Source organism: Schistocerca piceifrons, chromosome 2 (genome assembly GCF_021461385.2).
Source record: "Schistocerca piceifrons isolate TAMUIC-IGC-003096 chromosome 2, iqSchPice1.1, whole genome shotgun sequence".
In the NCBI taxonomy this organism is placed as follows: Eukaryota; Metazoa; Arthropoda; class Insecta; order Orthoptera; family Acrididae; genus Schistocerca; species Schistocerca piceifrons.
Genome location: NC_060139.1, coordinates 180,174,529 through 180,192,602, shown reverse-complemented (window position 1 = coordinate 180,192,602; position 18,074 = coordinate 180,174,529). Strand labels below are relative to the sequence as shown.

Sequence of the window (18,074 nt, the reverse complement as noted above, 5' to 3'; positions counted from 1 at the left end):
CAGGGGGACATCAGATCCAGGGAACATGTGGGCCATGGTATGGTGCTTCGACAACCAATCCACCTGTCATGAAATATACTATTCAATACTGCTTCAACCGCATGCAAGTTATGTGCCAGACATTCATCATATTAGAAGTACATCGCCATTCTGTCATGCACTGAAACATCTTGTAGTAACATCGGTAGAACATTATGTAGGAAATCAGCATACATTGCACCATTTAGATTGCCATCAATAAAATGGGGGCCAATTTTCCTTCCTCCCATAATGCCGCACCATACATTAACCCGCCAAGGTCACTGATGTTCCACTTGTCGCAGCCATCGTGGATTTTCCATTGCCCAATAGTGCATATTATGCCGGTTTACGTTACCACTGTTGGTGAAGGATGCTTCGTCGCTAAATAGAACATGTGCAAAAATCTGTCATCATCCCATAATTTATGGTTCAAATGGCTCTGAGCACTATGGGACTTAACATCTGAGGTCATCAGTCCCCTAGAACTTAGAACTACTTAAACCTAACTAACCTAAGGACATCACACACATCCATGCCTGAGGCAGGATTTGAACCTGCGACCGTAGCGGTCACGCGGCTCCGGACTGAAGTGCCTAGAACCGCTTGGCCACACCAGCCGGCTCCCATAATTTATCTTGCGCCCAACAGCAGAACTGTACATGACATGTGCATAGAAATATGGTACGGGTGCGATTGATGTTGATGTAGCATTCTCAACACCGATGTTTTTGATATTCCCAATTCTCGCGCAATTTGTCTGCTACTGATGCGCGGATTAGCTGCGAGAGCAGCTAAAACACATACTTCGGCATCATCATTTGTTGCAGGTTGTGATTACCATTACACATGTGGCTGAATACTTCCTGTTTCCTTAAATAACGTAACTATCCGGCGAACGGTCTGGACACTTGGATGATGTTGTCCAGGATACTGAGCAGCATACATAGCACATGACCGTTGGGCTTTTTGATCACAATAGCCATGCATCAACACAATATCGACCTTTTCCGCAGTTGGTAAATGGTCCATTTTAACATGGGTAATGTATCACGAAGCAAATACCGTCCGCACTGGCGGAATGTTATGTGATACCACGTACTTACATGTTTGTGACTATTACAGTGCCATCTATCACAAAGTGAAAACAGTGGTCCAAGTAAAACATTCATATTTCTTTACGTACTACATGAATATGTAATAAAAATGGGGGTTCCTATTTAAAAAAACATAGTAGATATCCATTTGACCAATAGCAGCATCGTCTAGTGGGCCAACCATAGCGCCATCTGGTTTCCCCCTTCAAGCTAGACGACTTTCATCCTTTGTAGTTTTTTTGTTTGATGCTTATTTCGTGAGATATTTGGCCCAGTCACTATCAATGGACCACCCTGTATGTGTTATTTCTTCACTATTCATTAATGCAAAACACAGTTATTCACAATTCATGTGTAAGGTTACTCTTTCTTTTAAATGAGTATACTTGGGCAAGGTCTTAAAACTGTAAGTGAACTTATTGTAGCCCTTTAGGTGTTCAATGTATTCTATTTTTTTTAATATCAAAAGGCATTATCTTTCTCATCTGAAAAGTTGTTATGCTTGCTCTGCTATCGAAAGCTAACTGATAGGTTTGATGTACAAATGTTCTCACTTGAAGTTTATGACAATTGTTATCTGTTGATTGACTTTAATAAATATTGTGAACAATAAAAGGTGAATGGTCCCCCAGTACTAAGGTCCAGTCCTTCTGCTTAGTCGTTTGGGCGCTTTATGATATGTCGTGGTAATACCGGTTTCAAATGATAGCAGAGCACGGTTGCTCTGGTTTAGCAGATTGGGTGGGTATTTCCTTGCCTAGTAATTAATGTCATTCACCCTTTATTGTTTCCTGAATTCTTTTTTGGTATTTATACAGATTTACTAATTTGTATGCTGTTAATGTTTCAGTGGTCAGGGGTCTGTCAGTCACTTTGTTGTTTGGTTGTGATTTCATGCCACAAACCGGGCTTGTTTTGGATTACGCTGGTGGCACTATTTCCTTTAAATTTAATTCTAGTGTCAGGATAGCAATATGTTCCTGTCAAAAATTTCCAAGAGTTAACACCATGCAAGGCCAAACATCAGAGTTTAATGTCCGTCATCCTGGGTCTGCCGAGGGAAAGAAATTGTTGGGACTTATCGGGCACTTTCCTGATGTTTTGACTACCAACCTAGGAGTCTAAGGGGTGGAGTATAAAATCCATTTGAAAGATGGTGTCCTGGTGAAGCAATCTCCATATAGAATGAAAATTTTTAGAGGGTAAATTCATGGTACGATGAGAGATGGGGTAATTAGGACCTCTTCATCTCCGTATGCCTCCTCAGTTTTATTGGTACCTAAGAAGCAAATGGGAGATTGCCATCCTGCTGTGGATTATAGAATTTTGAATGAGAAAGTTATTTTGGAGTCTGTCCCTTTGCCAGATCCCCACAATTGTTTTACATGGTTTTCCGGTGTGCGTTTCTTTACTGTTTTAGATTTGAACCAAACATATTACCAGATCCCATTAACTGAAGATTCCAAGCATGTCACTGCTTTCTGCACTGACTGGAATTTATACAAATTTAATAGAGTTCCTTTTGGGCTTTCAGCTGGAGCTGCTGTCTTGTCTCGTCTCCTAAATAATGTTCCGGCAGATATCAAGTTCAAATTTATTTATAATTATCTGGATGATGTGGTCATTTATAGTGCCACCTTTGATAACCATTTAGAGCACCTTCAGCATGTTCTGTGTTGTATGAGGGAAGCTGGGCTCACAGCCAAACCATCTAAAATTAGTCTAGCTCGCTCTCAAATTTCCTTCTTAGGGCATTTACACTCCTGGAAATTGAAATAAGAACACCGTGAATTCATTGTCCCAGGAAGGGGAAACTTTATTGACACATTCCTGGGGTCAGATACATCACATGATCACACTGACAGAACCACAGGCACATAGACACAGGCAACAGAGCATGCACAATGTCGGCACTAGTACAGTGTATATCCACCTTTCGCAGCAATGCACGCTGCTATTCTCCCATGGAGACGATCGTAGAGATGCTGGATGTAGTCCTGTGGAACGGCTTGCCATGCCATTTGCACCTGGCGCCTCAGTTGGACCAGCGTTCGTGCTGGACGTGCAGACCGCGTGAGACGACGCTTCATCCAGTCCCAAACATGCTCAATGGGGGACAGATCCGGAGATCTTGCTGGCCAGGGTAGTTGACTTACACCTTCTAGAGCACGTTGGGTGGCACGGGATACATGCGGACGTGCATTGTCCTGTTGGAACAGCAAGTTCCCTTGCCGGTCTAGGAATGGTAGAACGATGGGTTCGATGACGGTTTGGATGTACCGTGCACTATTCAGTGTCCCTTCGACGATCACCAGTGGTGTACGGCCAGTGTAGGAGATCGCTCCCCACACCATGATGCCGGGTGTTGGCCCTGTGTGCCTCGGTCGTATGCAGTCCTGATTGTGGCGCTCACCTGCACGGCGCCAAACACGCTTACGACCATCATTGGCACCAAGGCAGAAGCGACTCTCATCGCTGAAGACGACACGTCTCCATTCGTCCCTCCATTCACGCCTGTCGCGACACCACTGGAGGCGGGCTGCATGATGTTGGGGCGTGAGCGGAAGGCAGCCTAACGGTGTGCGGGACCGTAGCCCAGCTTCATAGAGACGGTTGCGAATGGTCCTCGCCGATACCCCAGGAGCAACAGTGTCCCTAATTTGCTGGGAAGTGGCAGTGCGGTCCCCTACGGCACTGCGTAGGATCCTGCGGTCTTGGCGTGCATCCGTGTGTCGCTGCGGTCCGGTCCCAGGTCGACGGGCACGTGCACCTTCCGCCGACCACTGGCGACAACATCGATGTACTGTGGAGACCTCACGCCCCACGTGTTGAGCAATTCGGCGGTACGTCCACCCGGCCTCCCGCATGCCCACTATACGCCCTCGCTCAAAGTCCGTCAACTGCACATACGGTTCACGTCCATGCTGTCGCGGCATGCTACCAGTGTTAAAGACTGCGATGGAGCTCCGTATGCCACGGCAAACTGGCTGACACTGACGGCGGCGGTGCACAAATGCTGCGCAGCTAGCGCCATTCGACGGCCAACACCGCGGTTCCTGGTGTGTCCGCTGTGCCGTGCGTGTGATCATTGCTTGTACAGCCCTCTCCTAGTGTCCGGAGCAAGTATGGTGGGTCTGACACACCGGTGTCAATGTGTTCTTTTTTCCATTTCCAGGAGTGTAGTTTCTGCTCAGGGTATTAGGATTGACCAGGAGCATATGTGTGATTTGCTCAGGTTTTCTCCTTCCAGAAACAAAAAGAGGGTAGCTCATTTTGTAGGCATGGCTAATTTCTTTCATAAATTTGTATCCAATTTCACTCAGTTGGTGGCCCCTCTCAATAACTTACATAAGAAGGAAGAAGCTTTCATTTGGGATGAGAGCAAACAAGCCGTGTTTGAAGCAATTAAAGAAGCCTTAAGTAATCAACCTGTCTTGGCTATTCCTAATTTTGAATTGCCATTTATTGTGCAGATGGATTCTTCCAATTCTGGAGTTGCTGCCGTGCTTCTGCAAGTATTTGATGGGCAGCAGCACCTGATAACTTATGCCTCTAAGAGATTGTCGCCAGCAGAACTCAAATACTCTGTCTATGAGTGGGAGGCACTTGCTGTCCCCTACATGTTAGACAAATTTAAGTTTTATCTTGAGCATAGAGCGTTTCAACTTGAGAAGGACAACCAGGCCTTGAGCTGTGTGTTGGGACGTCCGTAGAAGACATGAAGGATTGCACGATAAGCCATCTGTATTCCCACCTTTCAGTTTATGGTCAAGCATATCAGGGGTACCGAGAACCAAATTGCTGACACCCTAAGCCACAAGTGTGAGGAGGATACTTCCAGTTACAGCTGTTTGGAAGCTTGGCCTGTAGATTCCGTTGGTACCGTTCTGAATGAGATACCGTCTTTATTTGCCGATCTCATGCAGTAACAAGATGGTGATCCGATCATTAACCTGATTAAGCACGAATTGATTTGGGGGGGGGGGGGGGGGGGCAGGCAGGTTGAGGGATACTTGTTGCACAAGGGGCTGGTGTGTCGTGAGGGAAAGAAAGGTAAAGACATTAAGATTTGAAACTTCCTGGCAGATTAAAACTGTGTGCCCGACCGAGACTCGAACTCGGGACCTTTGCCTTTCGCGGGCAAGTGCTCTACCAATTGAGCTACCGAAGCACGACTCACGCCCGGTACTCACAGCTTTACTTCTGCCAGTACCTCGTCTCCTACCTTCCAAACTTTACAGAAGCCCTCCTGCGAACCTTGCAGAACTAGCACTCCTGAAAGAAAGGATATTGCGGAGACATGGCTTAGCCACAGCCTGGGGGATGTTTCCAGAATGAGATTTTCACTCTGCAGCGGAGTGTGCGCTGATATGAAACTTCCTGGCAGATTAAAACTGTGTGCCCGACCGAGACTCGAACTCGGGACCTTTGCCTTTTGCGGGCAAGTGCTCTACCAACTGAGCTACCGAAGCACGACTCACGCCCGGTACTCACAGCTTTACTTCTGCCAGTACCTTTCAGGAGCGCTAGTTCTGCAAGGTTCGCAGGAGAGCTTCTGTAAAGTTTGGAAGGTAGGAGACGAGGTACTGGCAGAAGTAAAGCTGTGAGTACCGGGCGTGAGTCGTGCTTCGGTAGCTGAGTTGGTAGAGCACTTGCCCGCGAAAGGCAAAGGTCCCGAGTTCGAGTCTCGGTCGGGCACACAGTTTTAATCTGCCAGGAAGTTTCATATCAGCGCACACTCCGCTGCAGAGTGAAAATCTCATTCTGGAAACATTAAGATTTGTTTACCAATGGAGCTGATACCTGCCGTCTTTTGCTATTTCCACAATTCTGTGGCGAGCGGACATTTAGGAGTGTACAAAACTATCACCAAGATCAAGCAACATGTTACATGGCCTTCCTTATACCGAGATGTTAGACATTCGGTGGGGGAATGCGAAAAATGTAAGACGGCGAAACCCAATCAGAATTCACGAAAAGGGTTCCTGAATTCCACTCATGAGGAACACCCTATGCATAAATTGTACATTGATTATATCAGACCCCTTCTCAGACAAAAAATGGGAACCATTATAGCCTGGTGGTAATCAATGCGTTCTCCCATTTTACCTGGTTGATTCCCAGCCGTGGAGTTACCGCTGCCTTGTTGATTAAACATCTTATGGGCATATTTTCGGTATTTGGTCCGCCTAAGTTGTTGGTGAGTGACAATGACTCAGCATTTACTTCCAGGGAATTTAAGAAGTTTTGCTTTGGAAACACTGTGCACTATATAACCACCACCACGTATTATCCTCAGCCCTCACTTGCTGAAAGAGTCAACCACAATCTGAAATCCACATTGATCATTTCTGATGCAAAAGACCAATAAAGTTGGGATGCTCCAGTGCCCTGGCTAAAGTTCGCATTTAACTCAGCTTGGCATGAAGCTATCAAGGCAATGCCAGCATCTTTAATGTTCACGTATCAGCTTAACTCGCCACTGGCTAACTTGTGGTCATTGGACGAAATTCTACCAGACAAGATCAATCCCGATATTATGCAGCGTAACTGGAAATGGGCAAAATGTAATATCGAGCTAGCACATAGAAGGCAGACTTAAAGTGGGTGATTGTGTGTTTGTGGGGAATTTTGGTACCAGGTCAAAGTAAGAGGACGGTCCATCCGGGAAATTATGCACCTGTTTTCTGGGACCCTGTCAGGTGCTTAAATTCCTGAGTCCTGTGAATATTCTGGTGTGCAACCTGGCCACTGAGAAAACATCCAGGGTGCATGTTAGACAGTTTTTTTTTCCACCTGGCCAGCTAGTGGCTTTGTTGGGGGAGGTTAAGCCATGCCAGCTTTACAACTATCGATATTTACTCAGAGATGCTAACTTTTCGGCCCTTGTGAGACAGTCGCGAGGTGGCGCAACAGGGAGCGGATGGAGAGGCGAGCGTGAGTGAGTTGAGTTGTCAGCTGGAGATAAGACGGTGCGATTGCCCAAGGAGGGGAGGTAACCCGGTCGGTGAAGAAGTGTTTTGAAAAGGCCTTGTACAGGCAACAGTCATTACGGCTGTGTCTTGAGATGGTCTGTGCAGCCAAGCAGTTGGTGGCTGTTATCCGATTACATCTTATTGGGAGATTGTAGTGGCGACCTACTTCTCTAATGTTGTTGGATGATTGCTCCACCAACCTGATAAGGTGACCTGATTCTAGTTACGTCTTTCACCAGCCATGCACTTTCTGCTTTCCGTATTGCAAGTGTACCTCACCTTAGACAAACTATTAGCGAGTGCTGAGTTGCAAAAATCTGTTAGTAATCCATATTGTGGTCAGACCCTACGCAATTTGTTGCACCATTTTGATGGAACTCTTGTTGCTTGGTGTCTAGTAGTGTTAGCACTCTGCCTTACCATCCAAGCCGTGGGGCTTATTGTGAATAATGTTTTAAAAATGAGTGTTTAGTTTGTTTGAGACAATTGGGTGGATCTTGAACTGTATGATATAACAAAGTGCCCTAACTCTGTGAGGTACTGGTGGGGAGGTTTGAATGTCGGCATACACCAAGGGCCAAGGGCTCAATTATCGTAAGGTTAAAATATCATTTGGTGATTTTTTTTTTTTTTTTTTTTTTTTTTTTTTTTTTTTTTTTTTTTTTTTGGGGGGGGGGGGGGAGGTGCGGAAATGAGCTCAATCGGTTACTTAAAATATCTCAACTCAGTGTGTGTTTAATTGTTACTTGTAAGCTAAATTTAGCAGTCACAATTTGTTTCAACTCTTGCAATACTGCTGCTACGCCTCTTTATTTAAAGTTGTTTTAAGTGGTTGATTTTGGTTTTATTAACATGGCGTTGCATGTTGTTGCTGCATCAGCACGTGTGATTTGTTGGACTATAACTGTTGACAATTTGTTCTACATCTGTGCCTAGGTGATGGGTCTGGGCTACACCATCAGGTTCATGCTTATTCTCGAATCTGACGGAATTGAATGTTCCGTTAAGACCTAGATACACTCAATAATAGCCCTCTGGATTAACAATCTGGGAGAGAGGAGCTCCTGCACAGTGAAGCCGGACACACCTACTGTACTCCATGCCCTCAGTCGGACCTATAAATCGGGCCCAAATGGCACAACCAGGTGTGGCCCATGTTGGCCACTCCACACGACATTCATGTGTGCACCTGTCAGATCCCATGAGCTGGGAACTATTTGCAAGGGAAGTGTCTGATGTAGATTATTGCCTATCTAGTTGGGAGTCTGTATGTAAGGTTACTCTTTCCTTTAAATGAACATATTTGGGCAAGGTTTTAAAACTATCTGTAAGTGAACTTACGATAACCCTTTGGGAATGCAGTGTTTTTTATTTTGTATAAAATGGTATTACCTGTCTCATTTGAAAAGTTGTTATACATTTGTTAGTAACTACAGCCAACTGATAGGCTTCATGTATAAATGTTCCCTGACAGGGAGTTTATTATTATAAATGTTATTTCTTCACTATTTGTTAAAGCAAAATAGAGTTATTTACAGTTCATGTGTAAGGTTATTCTTTCTTTTAAATGAGTATATTTCGGCAAGGTCTCAAAACTGTAAGTGAACTTATTGTAGCCCTTTAGGCATTCAGTGTAATATCAAAAGGTATTATTTTTCTCTTCTGAAAAGTTGTTATGCGTGCTTTGCTATCGAAAGTTGACTGATGTGTTTGATGTACAAAGGTTCTCATTTGAAGTTTATGACAACTGCTATCTGTTGATTGACTTTAATAAATATTGTGAACAATAAAAGGTGAATGGTCCCCCCGCCCTAAGGCCCAGTCCTTCTGCTTAGTCCTTTGGGCATTTTATGATACACCATGGTAATCGGTGGCTATACTGCCTATCCCCTAAATATGATGGATGTTAGTAGTAAACTGCAACATATAATCTAATTGCTGGTGTTGCCACCGTGACCCCTTAGAGTGATTGTTCTGAAACGTGTGAGTGAATGATTGGGGTCAGTGAAAATGATGAATTGTTGGGCTTATAACGACGGGCGAAATACACTAGTATCCAAAATTAAAGCAACAAACTGTTATTTTCCTGTCCTGTGTCTAATTCGCAATATAATCATACAAACTGTCAACCAGATGTCCGTAGGATAGTGTTCTGCACAGAAGGTGGCATTCCGGTCAATGGACAACTATGCCAACGATGATGTCAGGGCACCTATGAAATGACGTAGTGTTTGCCGGATACCCTTTCATCCACTATCGCTGTGCACACAGTCAGAGATGATGCAGTATGGTACAGAGAAGATGCCTAGCAATGGCGGAGGGCCATAAAAAGAAAGGAAGCAGGACAGTCGCAAACTGATGTGGCCCAATGGCTGGATGTGAATTGTTTTGTTGTTTCTCAGAGGTGGTGACAGTTTATAGAGACTGAAACTGGATACTGAAGGCCAGGGCAGAGCTGGCCACATTTGACTTCAGAACAGAGGACCATCATTTGTCTGTAAGGGCATGAGAGTACCACCTTAGTACTGCACAGCAATTGGCATGTGAGCTCACAGCACCTACTGGATGTGTTGTATCAAGGCAAATAGCATGCAGAAGGCTTCGGCAGAGTGGTCTTAATTGCCGGAGACCTGCTGTATGTCTACCTCTGATGGATCTTCACAGAAGGGAAAGTCTAGAATGGAGTCATCAACATGCCACCCGGATGTTTGAACAGTGGACCCATGTTGTTTTCACAGATGAGTCCCAATTTATTCTGGAGAGGGATTCTCAGTGGATTCGCATTTGGAGGGAATGTGGAACACAATTTCGGGACCCAAATATTGTGGAAAGAGACCGAGATCAAGGAGGATCCCTAATGGTGTGAGCAGGGGTTATGTTTACCACTTAAACATCTCTTCATCAGATTGCATGAGTGAATCAGCAAGGTTTAACTGCTGTCAGGTATCATAATGAGATCTTGGGACCTCGTTTGCAGTTAATGAAAGGTGCTGTGGGCCCAGATGTTATACTGATGACGATAATGCTCGACCTCATATAGCATGAGTGGTTGATGTTTTCTTCGAAATGGAAGATATTGTACACATGGCATAGTCTGCTCACTCTCCTGATTTGAATCCAATGGAGCATGTCTGCGATCCACTAGGGAGACAGCTTGCATCACGTCAGTGTCCACCAACCACTCTCCAAGACTTCAACATGAAATTGATAACATAATTCACAGCATGCCCCATCACTGTCAGGCCTGTATTGCTGCCAGAGGAGATCACACCCCATACTGAGCATATTAACCAGTTGTCAGAATAGGTGCACAAATCTGTTAAGTTGGAAGAGCATTTTTCTCTACCATTATGTATGTTGCAGTTGTTTGTGTTCTGTATTTTTTACATTTTTTTCTATTGCACTATCATTTCTTTATATGTTTTGTGGCAAAATAAATGCAACCTTGCAAAATTACCTTTTGTTGCTTTAATTTTGGTCACCAGTGTTTCACCACTGCAGATACTGCAAGCAACTCTTGGTCATAAGTGCTCCAAGTGTGTTGCAGTTCACATAGTTTCTTAGAGAAAAAACCAAGCAGCTGCCATCTCCCTCTGACATACTGTTGTAATGCCACTCTGATGTCCATCTGGCTGGTGCCCATCCCTACACCTAAATCCGCGTCGTGTACCAGGTGTGCCAGGAGCGTCGCTTCTGCGAGATTCCATTTTGAGTCCATGAAGCCCTGCTTCAATGCATCCATCCAATTTATAGGGGTCTTTCCTTTTAAGTTGGGACCATTTAGTGCTTTAGTCATAGGCTCTTGCACATTGGCATTGTTGGGCAGATGGCGGCAATAAAAGTTCAACGTCTCAAGGTAACGGCATAATTCTTTGGGCTTCTGCAGATGCAGCATGTTCAACATTGCTTAACTTTCTCTAGTAGTGGTGTTGACACATTGGGGGGCCAAGGAACTCAATTTCCATCATGGAAAATGAGTACTTCATTGGATTGATAACAACACCAGCTTCACTCAGATGCTGAAAGACGGTTGTTATGTGGCGTTGGTGGAGCTCGGGCAACTTGGGAGTTCACAGGACGTCACTGCGGTATGCTAAACAAAATGGCAAGCCCCACAAGATGCCATCCAGGATCAGCTGCTAGGTATGGGTAGCATTCCAAAGACTGAACATCATAAATAGACTTTTGAAAAGCCCAAAGGGTGTTACTATAACTGTTTTCTCAATGTCTTTGGACATCACCAGAATCCGGGTGTATGCCTCTGCACAACTGATCTTGCTAAATACAGTGCAGCCCACCAAGGCATGGCTAAAGTTTTGAAGGTGTGAGATTAGGTGTCAGAAAGGCACCATCTGCAAATTAAGGGTGTGGTAGTCCCCACATGGGCACCACAAATTGCCTTTTTTTGGGACTAAATGTAACGCCAATGACCATGGGCTGCTTGATGGTTGAACAATGCCTTGCCGCAACATTGCCTTGAGCTCTGCATTTGCTACTGCAAGTCTATCAGGCACGAGTCGACATGGGCAGCACGATGTGGGAGAGCTGGGTGTGGTTATTCTGTAGTGCACAGTTGAACGTTTAAAGTGCTTTGGGGCACCAGCTGGGCAGGTGAGGTCAGATAATTTTTTTAGGATGTCAGAGTAAGGTCCAGGGCACTTCACATGTTTTACACTATAGAATTCAGTCAGCTGGTACTTTCTGCTATCTTTATATTTGTTGTCACTTCAATCAGCTGGCCATTTGCGATGTCAGCTAGGAGCCTGTAGTGGTTGAGAAAGAATGTGTCCAGTATCAGCTCGTTGATGTTGGCCACAATAAATGTCCACAAGAATGTGGGCATAGTCCTAGGTCTAAATTTTGGTTGTGTATGCTGTAAGTTTTAATGGCTGAATTGTTCACCATTGTGAGGGAGAGTGCCTCAGCCCACCTGCAGCCTCCTAACATAGAATGGGAGAATATCCAAAGGTTCGAACCCATGTCAACTGGCTTTTGGGTGCACAAAGGGAAGATGGCACTTAGTCGCTTCATTGCGAAGCACACCTGATACCAGTAGAAATCCCTTGCCAGCTGCTCTGCTGTTCATGGACTACCGTTAGAGCAGCTGGCACTGGGTTGCCAGTTGCATAACCCAGTTCAGCAGTGGCTGGATCAGCTGGTGCTGTGGTGCCTGCTGCCATCTGCCTGTGAATGTGCCAAATGGTCGACTTGCGTGGTGAGAGCTGACACCTGTAGAGCCAAGTTGTGCACTAGCTGGTGTAGATTAGCATCAGATGTGGTGGCTGCAGGTGGTGCGTGCTGCCACAGAGGTGGGAGAACGGTGTCATAAGCTGCCATGGTTGTGGTGGTAGGCACCATCACCACTGCATTGTGCACCCTGTCATCCAAGTTTGCAACAGCATCCAGCTGCATCTCTGTCTGCACTACTATCACTGCTTGCAACTGAGCTGGGAGGCTGCGCAGCCACATAGTATGTAACATCAATTCCAGGACCACGTTGGACTGCACGAGGCACCGCAATTGGTGCAGGCACTGTGGGGGCTCCACTCACCACATTCATCTTGCCCCAGCAGTTGGTACAACCATTGTTTCTCTGATGATGAGATCCACCAGATCAGCTCTTCCTTGAGGCTTTTGTATAATGACAGCATCGGCAGTGTGGTGATTATATCCTGCACTTTGGCGATGTAGTTTTGGTCAGTCGGCTCACTACGTGTCTTATTTTTGCAAGGTTATGTGGTTGCTCATGACGACTGCCTCCACTTGGCTAAACCATATTACAGGATCGTGGGGTCAAAAGGGAAGTAGCCTGACGAACACCCAGCTAGTGCTTGTGAGTGCTGCAGCAACAGTAGGGGGCATCGGTGTGGCACAGCTCTGCATGCCAAAATTTTCCTGTGCTGTCAGTCACTGTGCGGCATCTGCACAAGTAGGGCATGTTGTAACTCACTCTCCAGCCTCTGGTTGTATGCAAGCAGATCTTCAATAGTCTTTTGCAGCTCTTCTAAAGTCACCATTTTATCTTAGAGTCAAGTCCCCACACAAGGGGAAGCATACAATGAAAAGAACATGACACACAACAAAAAGAAGCACAAAAAATAACAATAGACAGTTCGTGGGAGAGGCATACAGAAAAATAAAAATGGAGCACTGTTCAGGTGCAACAGCATAATTGCCAATCTCCTCGTGAGCCCTCGTCACTCGTACCGATGAATGGTCATCACCACACGCTAGCCTCAGATCACACTGGGGTAACCAAACCAGTGAAGTAAGGACATAGTTATCACCGTTTACAGTCATAAATATGCAGTGAACTGGCTTTAATGCTGCGCCCAAGCGCTAAGCTCAAGGGAGAGGTTGGTTACAGGAAATGACAAGTCATTTTCGTCAGTCACACACTTTTCTTTTCCATTTCTTGCAAGATGGTACAAACAATGTTTATCATTAATGTCAATCTGTACAGGCACGTTGCACTGGCAGTATGGCTCAATCACCAATCCTGGAGGGTATACACTCTGGTGATGAGCCATGGCATGACCAGGTGGACCATGCGAGACAAAGGCTGTGTCTACAAAGTTCGGTTTTCAGTATGTCCCACAGAGTGTTGTGACTTTTTTGGATGGGAGAAAAAGCATCTTGAAATGAATGGATGCACACCATGAAATAAGCAAATGCACAAGATGTCATAAATGTTTTTGTGAGGAGTCACATTAACTCAACCCACGTGGTCTGAGGAAGAAAAGGTTCGAGATGTGTGTCATGTCGCATTGATCAGCTCGCACTGCCTGCCTGCTTTGTCCCGTGCGGGTGGGAAAGCTGCACGTGTGGGTCATGTGAATGCTGGGTGTGTTCGCTTGTGTTGGCTATGCCACAGTTCTGCCTTCACACGTTTCTGCAGTTCAGCTGTCATGAGTCTATAAAGATTTTTATAAATGAATGATTGGCAGAGAATGTATTAACTTATGGAGAATGGATGCAGAGTAGCAGAACTTGTCTAGTAAAACTATTTTGAAAAAAAAAAAAAAAATGTTATAGTTCCATTCAGAGACAGGGAAAAAAATACCCAAATTTTATATCTGTATATTGGCAGTTAATAAGGGTACAATAGAAGGTGTGTTCTAGTTCTCTAACATATCCATTTTTCTTTCTCAGGATTGAAAGCAAATAAAATGTGATTTGGCTTCAAATACAAGGTCACCTTTTGCATGTATGTGACACAGGTGGTAGTACTGTATGTCACACAGGATTCTAGTCATTGTGGAGAGAATGAGGAGGGATTTTGTTATTAGAAACGGTGACTTTCATTACAAGAGCAGTGAGTAATCATTCATTTTTCCATGTGTGTTTTGTGCCACCCGTTGAAATTAATTGGCAGTTAGAGTGAGAGATGTTGATGGTGTCATGAATGTGAAGAAGGTAGATTTCGTGAATTCAAAGAAGGCCAAATGTCATGTGACAATGAACTAAAAGATTTTTGGCGTTGCGTCAGCCAGTCTGAAAACATGGTAATGAGAATGAGAGCAGTTGCTTTAAAGGATCATCAATTGAGTGAGGATGATATTGCCAGCATAGTTGGTGTTTCAGTGGGACCTATGCTCATAAACCTGTGTGACAACCTAAAAATGTGGAAAGTGTCCTCCAAATAGGTTCCAAAAATGTGAATGGATGACCTTAACAACTGTGACAGTGGATGAGTTATTGTCCCATTTTTCAACCCTGAAATGAACCTCAGTGAAAGCAGTTAGTCTCAATGCTGAAACAATAATGACTGTCATGTGTTGGACAGCAGGGGCATAATCCTTACTTACTGTGTTCCAAAGGGCACTACAGCAATGGGTGTGAGGCACAAGATGTTTTGAAGAACAAGCTTCTTTCAGAATTGCGAGAATAACAGCCAGAAAGTTTGGACAAGTGCTCTTTCACAAGACAATGAGCCAATGCATTATGTGAATGTGTCCAAGAATTTCTTCTAGAAAACAACTTTGAAATGGTTTCTCAGGTACCTTACTCGCCTGACCTGGCTCCTAGCGATTTTTGTCTTTTTTTGCAACAATAACAGGGATATCCATGATCACAGTTTCTCCTTTCACAACACTATTACATCAGCAGTTTTCCAGTGGTCAAAAAAGACACTTCAGGTATTTATAGTGGCTATGGAATCATGATGATGCTATTAAGAAAGTTGTGGATGGTTGCAGGGAGATTACTTTGAGAAATGACATATGTTTCAATTTTTCGTGAGATTGTTTTGTGGGAAAAAACCAACACCTTAGAACTTTGATGCACGTTGTAACATATTGTTCATCAAAGCAAAAACAGATTATTTATATTTTTAGTGAATCAGGAAATATATAAAGTGAAAAAGTGCCTCTCATTATAAGTGAGATTTGAGGAACAATGCCTACTCTAAGGTCTCAGAATAAGGTTTTTTGAAATCCGTTGGTTCTTATTGAACAAGGGCATAATGTAGGCTCCAAGTCAAATGGCACAAAGCTTCTACTCCAGAAAAACCATTCCACAATCGCAACTAGTTGATGGAACAGCAAAATTTGGCATCAGTTTTATCATACCTGCCACTAGAAAGAGACACTTTTTAATTTTTAGCTAAGGCACTGTCACATCTACAGTGGGAAATTTACCATACACCAAGGTACAGGCCGGATGTGTTCCATGTAGTATATTTAAGACATTAGAGTTACACAGCTGTCAAGACAGAGGAATGTTTTAAGGAAAAAAGTAACTTAACCTGGAGCTGAACTAGTTACGCATCCACAGGATGTCTTGGTGTCAGCCATTCTATTCTGTTTCTAAGTGATGTGGTGGAATGTTTTCTATTTAGTTACTACACACTGTAACTTTAGATAAAATCAACATATTCCATTTGCAGAAAAGTATATCTTCGTGGAATAAATTAGAATTCTAACAGGGCCAGCTCTGCATGATTTTTGAAGGACTATTTCCTTTTCTGTGTGTTCATAATATAAATGGACGATAACCTATACCGTGTTTCATTTGTGTTAGTGCGAAGTATCCCAATATGAAGACACAATGTTCCTTCACTCTGCCTAAAAATAATGTGTTGATATCATCATCATCATCTTTGTATGCATCAATTACAACAAATCCAATACACATTTAAACAAAAATACACATGTGCAACTATTTAAACTATATAAATATCACACAGCCAGTTTACACACTATGTCGGAAGCCTCAATCCAGTGGAGCACCTCGTTGGATGCTTCAAGTAGACTCTTGATGCCACTGGGAAAATATCTGTTAGGTTACTCATTTACAAGGTAGCTCATTGGATGTCACCATAGTTATATGTTCTGTCAGTCTCAAAGCCCCTTGCACTTACTATCTTCAGTCTGATATCTGTTAAGCTGTACCCACACCTCTTTCAGATGATAAAATCCTGGAACTTTAACAGTTGGATTGTGAATAAGTTCATGGTTCTTGGTTCCCATGGTTTGCCACTCACATTTCCACTCACTGTCATGGCTGAACCCAATGGAGAGCATTCAGACTCCTCCTCTCTACGCTGGTCTTCTGGATTCGAGGTGTTTCCTAGGCAGTGAGAGAAATCTTCATCAAGAGAAATTGACTCATTATTAGAAACTTGCTGGAAAAGATTTTACAGAGCTGCCTTTCAATGAAGACGAGCTGGACATGTTTGATGCTATTGGCAGCCAGCATGTAGGTGTCGATTTGACAGTGCCACTAACAGTTCTCATACTTGCACTGAAATGAATGTCAGTTTTCTTCACATGAGTGCTGCAGAGCCAAAGCGGTGCACAATATTCTGCTGTAGAATATACCAGTCCATGTGATGCTCCATGGACAACTGATGTATTTGCTCCCTCATGTGCTACCTGCCAGCTTCCTTACTGTGTTCATTCATGTTTGTACCTTCTCAGCTGTGTTGGAGAGGCGTGTATGATATGTTAGCATTCTGTCTAATGCGACACCAGGTATTTTAGCTTACCGTTTGAGCCATGCGTGGCTTGTGTTACCACCATAATATATTTTACACCCGTTTTTAACGTACTTCCACCTCACTACGTTAATTTAAATTACTACTGTCACTGAGCTGCTGCTTTGTCTCACTGTGACCGGCACTAGCAGTGTGTATTGATGTATCCCCTCTCATAGTATCTTTGCTAGACTGCTATGACTTCCTGGTCATTGTCTGTCTTAGGGGAGTTCGGGTTGTGAGTTCGCATCGCGAGATCCGGTCTGCCAGTCAGTTGGAACATGTTTGGAGTGCAGTCCGGACCTGCCAGTTGGGGAGTTGCAATGCGGCACTAGTGCAGTCGGGTTGGAGCAGCAGTGAGGTCTGCGTCGACATGGCTCGTCCGACCATTGCTGCCACGCATCACTTGAGCCGGGCCACAGCCTTGGTGGATCGTTGGTCAGTCGTCCTACCGAACGACACGTTTGGGCTCGCCAATTGTTTATGAGTCGGCTGTGTGTGTGTGTGTGTGTGTGTGTGTGTGTGTGTGTGTGTGTGTGTGTGTGTGTGTGTGTGTGTGTGTGTGTGGGCGCGCGCACGCACATGCATGCGTGCGTGCATCAACTCCCGATTTGTCTTAGTGCGTGCTTAGTTGCTGTTGAGTATCATTCAGGTCTTCGTGCAAGTGTTTATCAAGTTGTGTGTGTAGTTGTGATTTGCATCGACAAGTTATTTTAATGTCGTCGCCGTATTGGCTCTGAGAGGTCGGTCGTCTCGTCGGGTGATGTGTAACTGGTCCTCTGAGCATTTCTGGGCCCTTTCAGTTAACATTTAACATCTTGTGGAACTTGGGTCAGCCCTTTCCTGGTGCAGGGATGTCGTTTAGTCAGTGGGCATGTTTCCTCTGCATTGTGGGCTCCGAGCCAGTATTTCCACTGTTGTGTGTCTAGAAGTGAGTGGGAGACGCACCAGCAGTGCAGTCGCGACAGAGCAGCAGTCGCGGACGCACCAGTGGGCAGTCGCTCGGTT

At 44.5% G+C, this 18,074-nt stretch overlaps 1 protein-coding gene and 1 non-coding gene across 5 annotated transcripts in view; both read right to left on the bottom strand.

Moving 5' to 3' along the window:
- The window catches only part of LOC124777445 (soluble calcium-activated nucleotidase 1), an 82,796-nt gene that overhangs the window by 18,703 nt on the left and 46,019 nt on the right, over positions 1-18,074 (bottom strand). The gene's annotated exons all lie outside the window — the stretch shown is intronic.
- Positions 5,514-5,588, bottom strand: Trnal-caa. Its single transcript has one exon. It is a non-coding gene; the product is annotated as a tRNA-Leu (tRNA).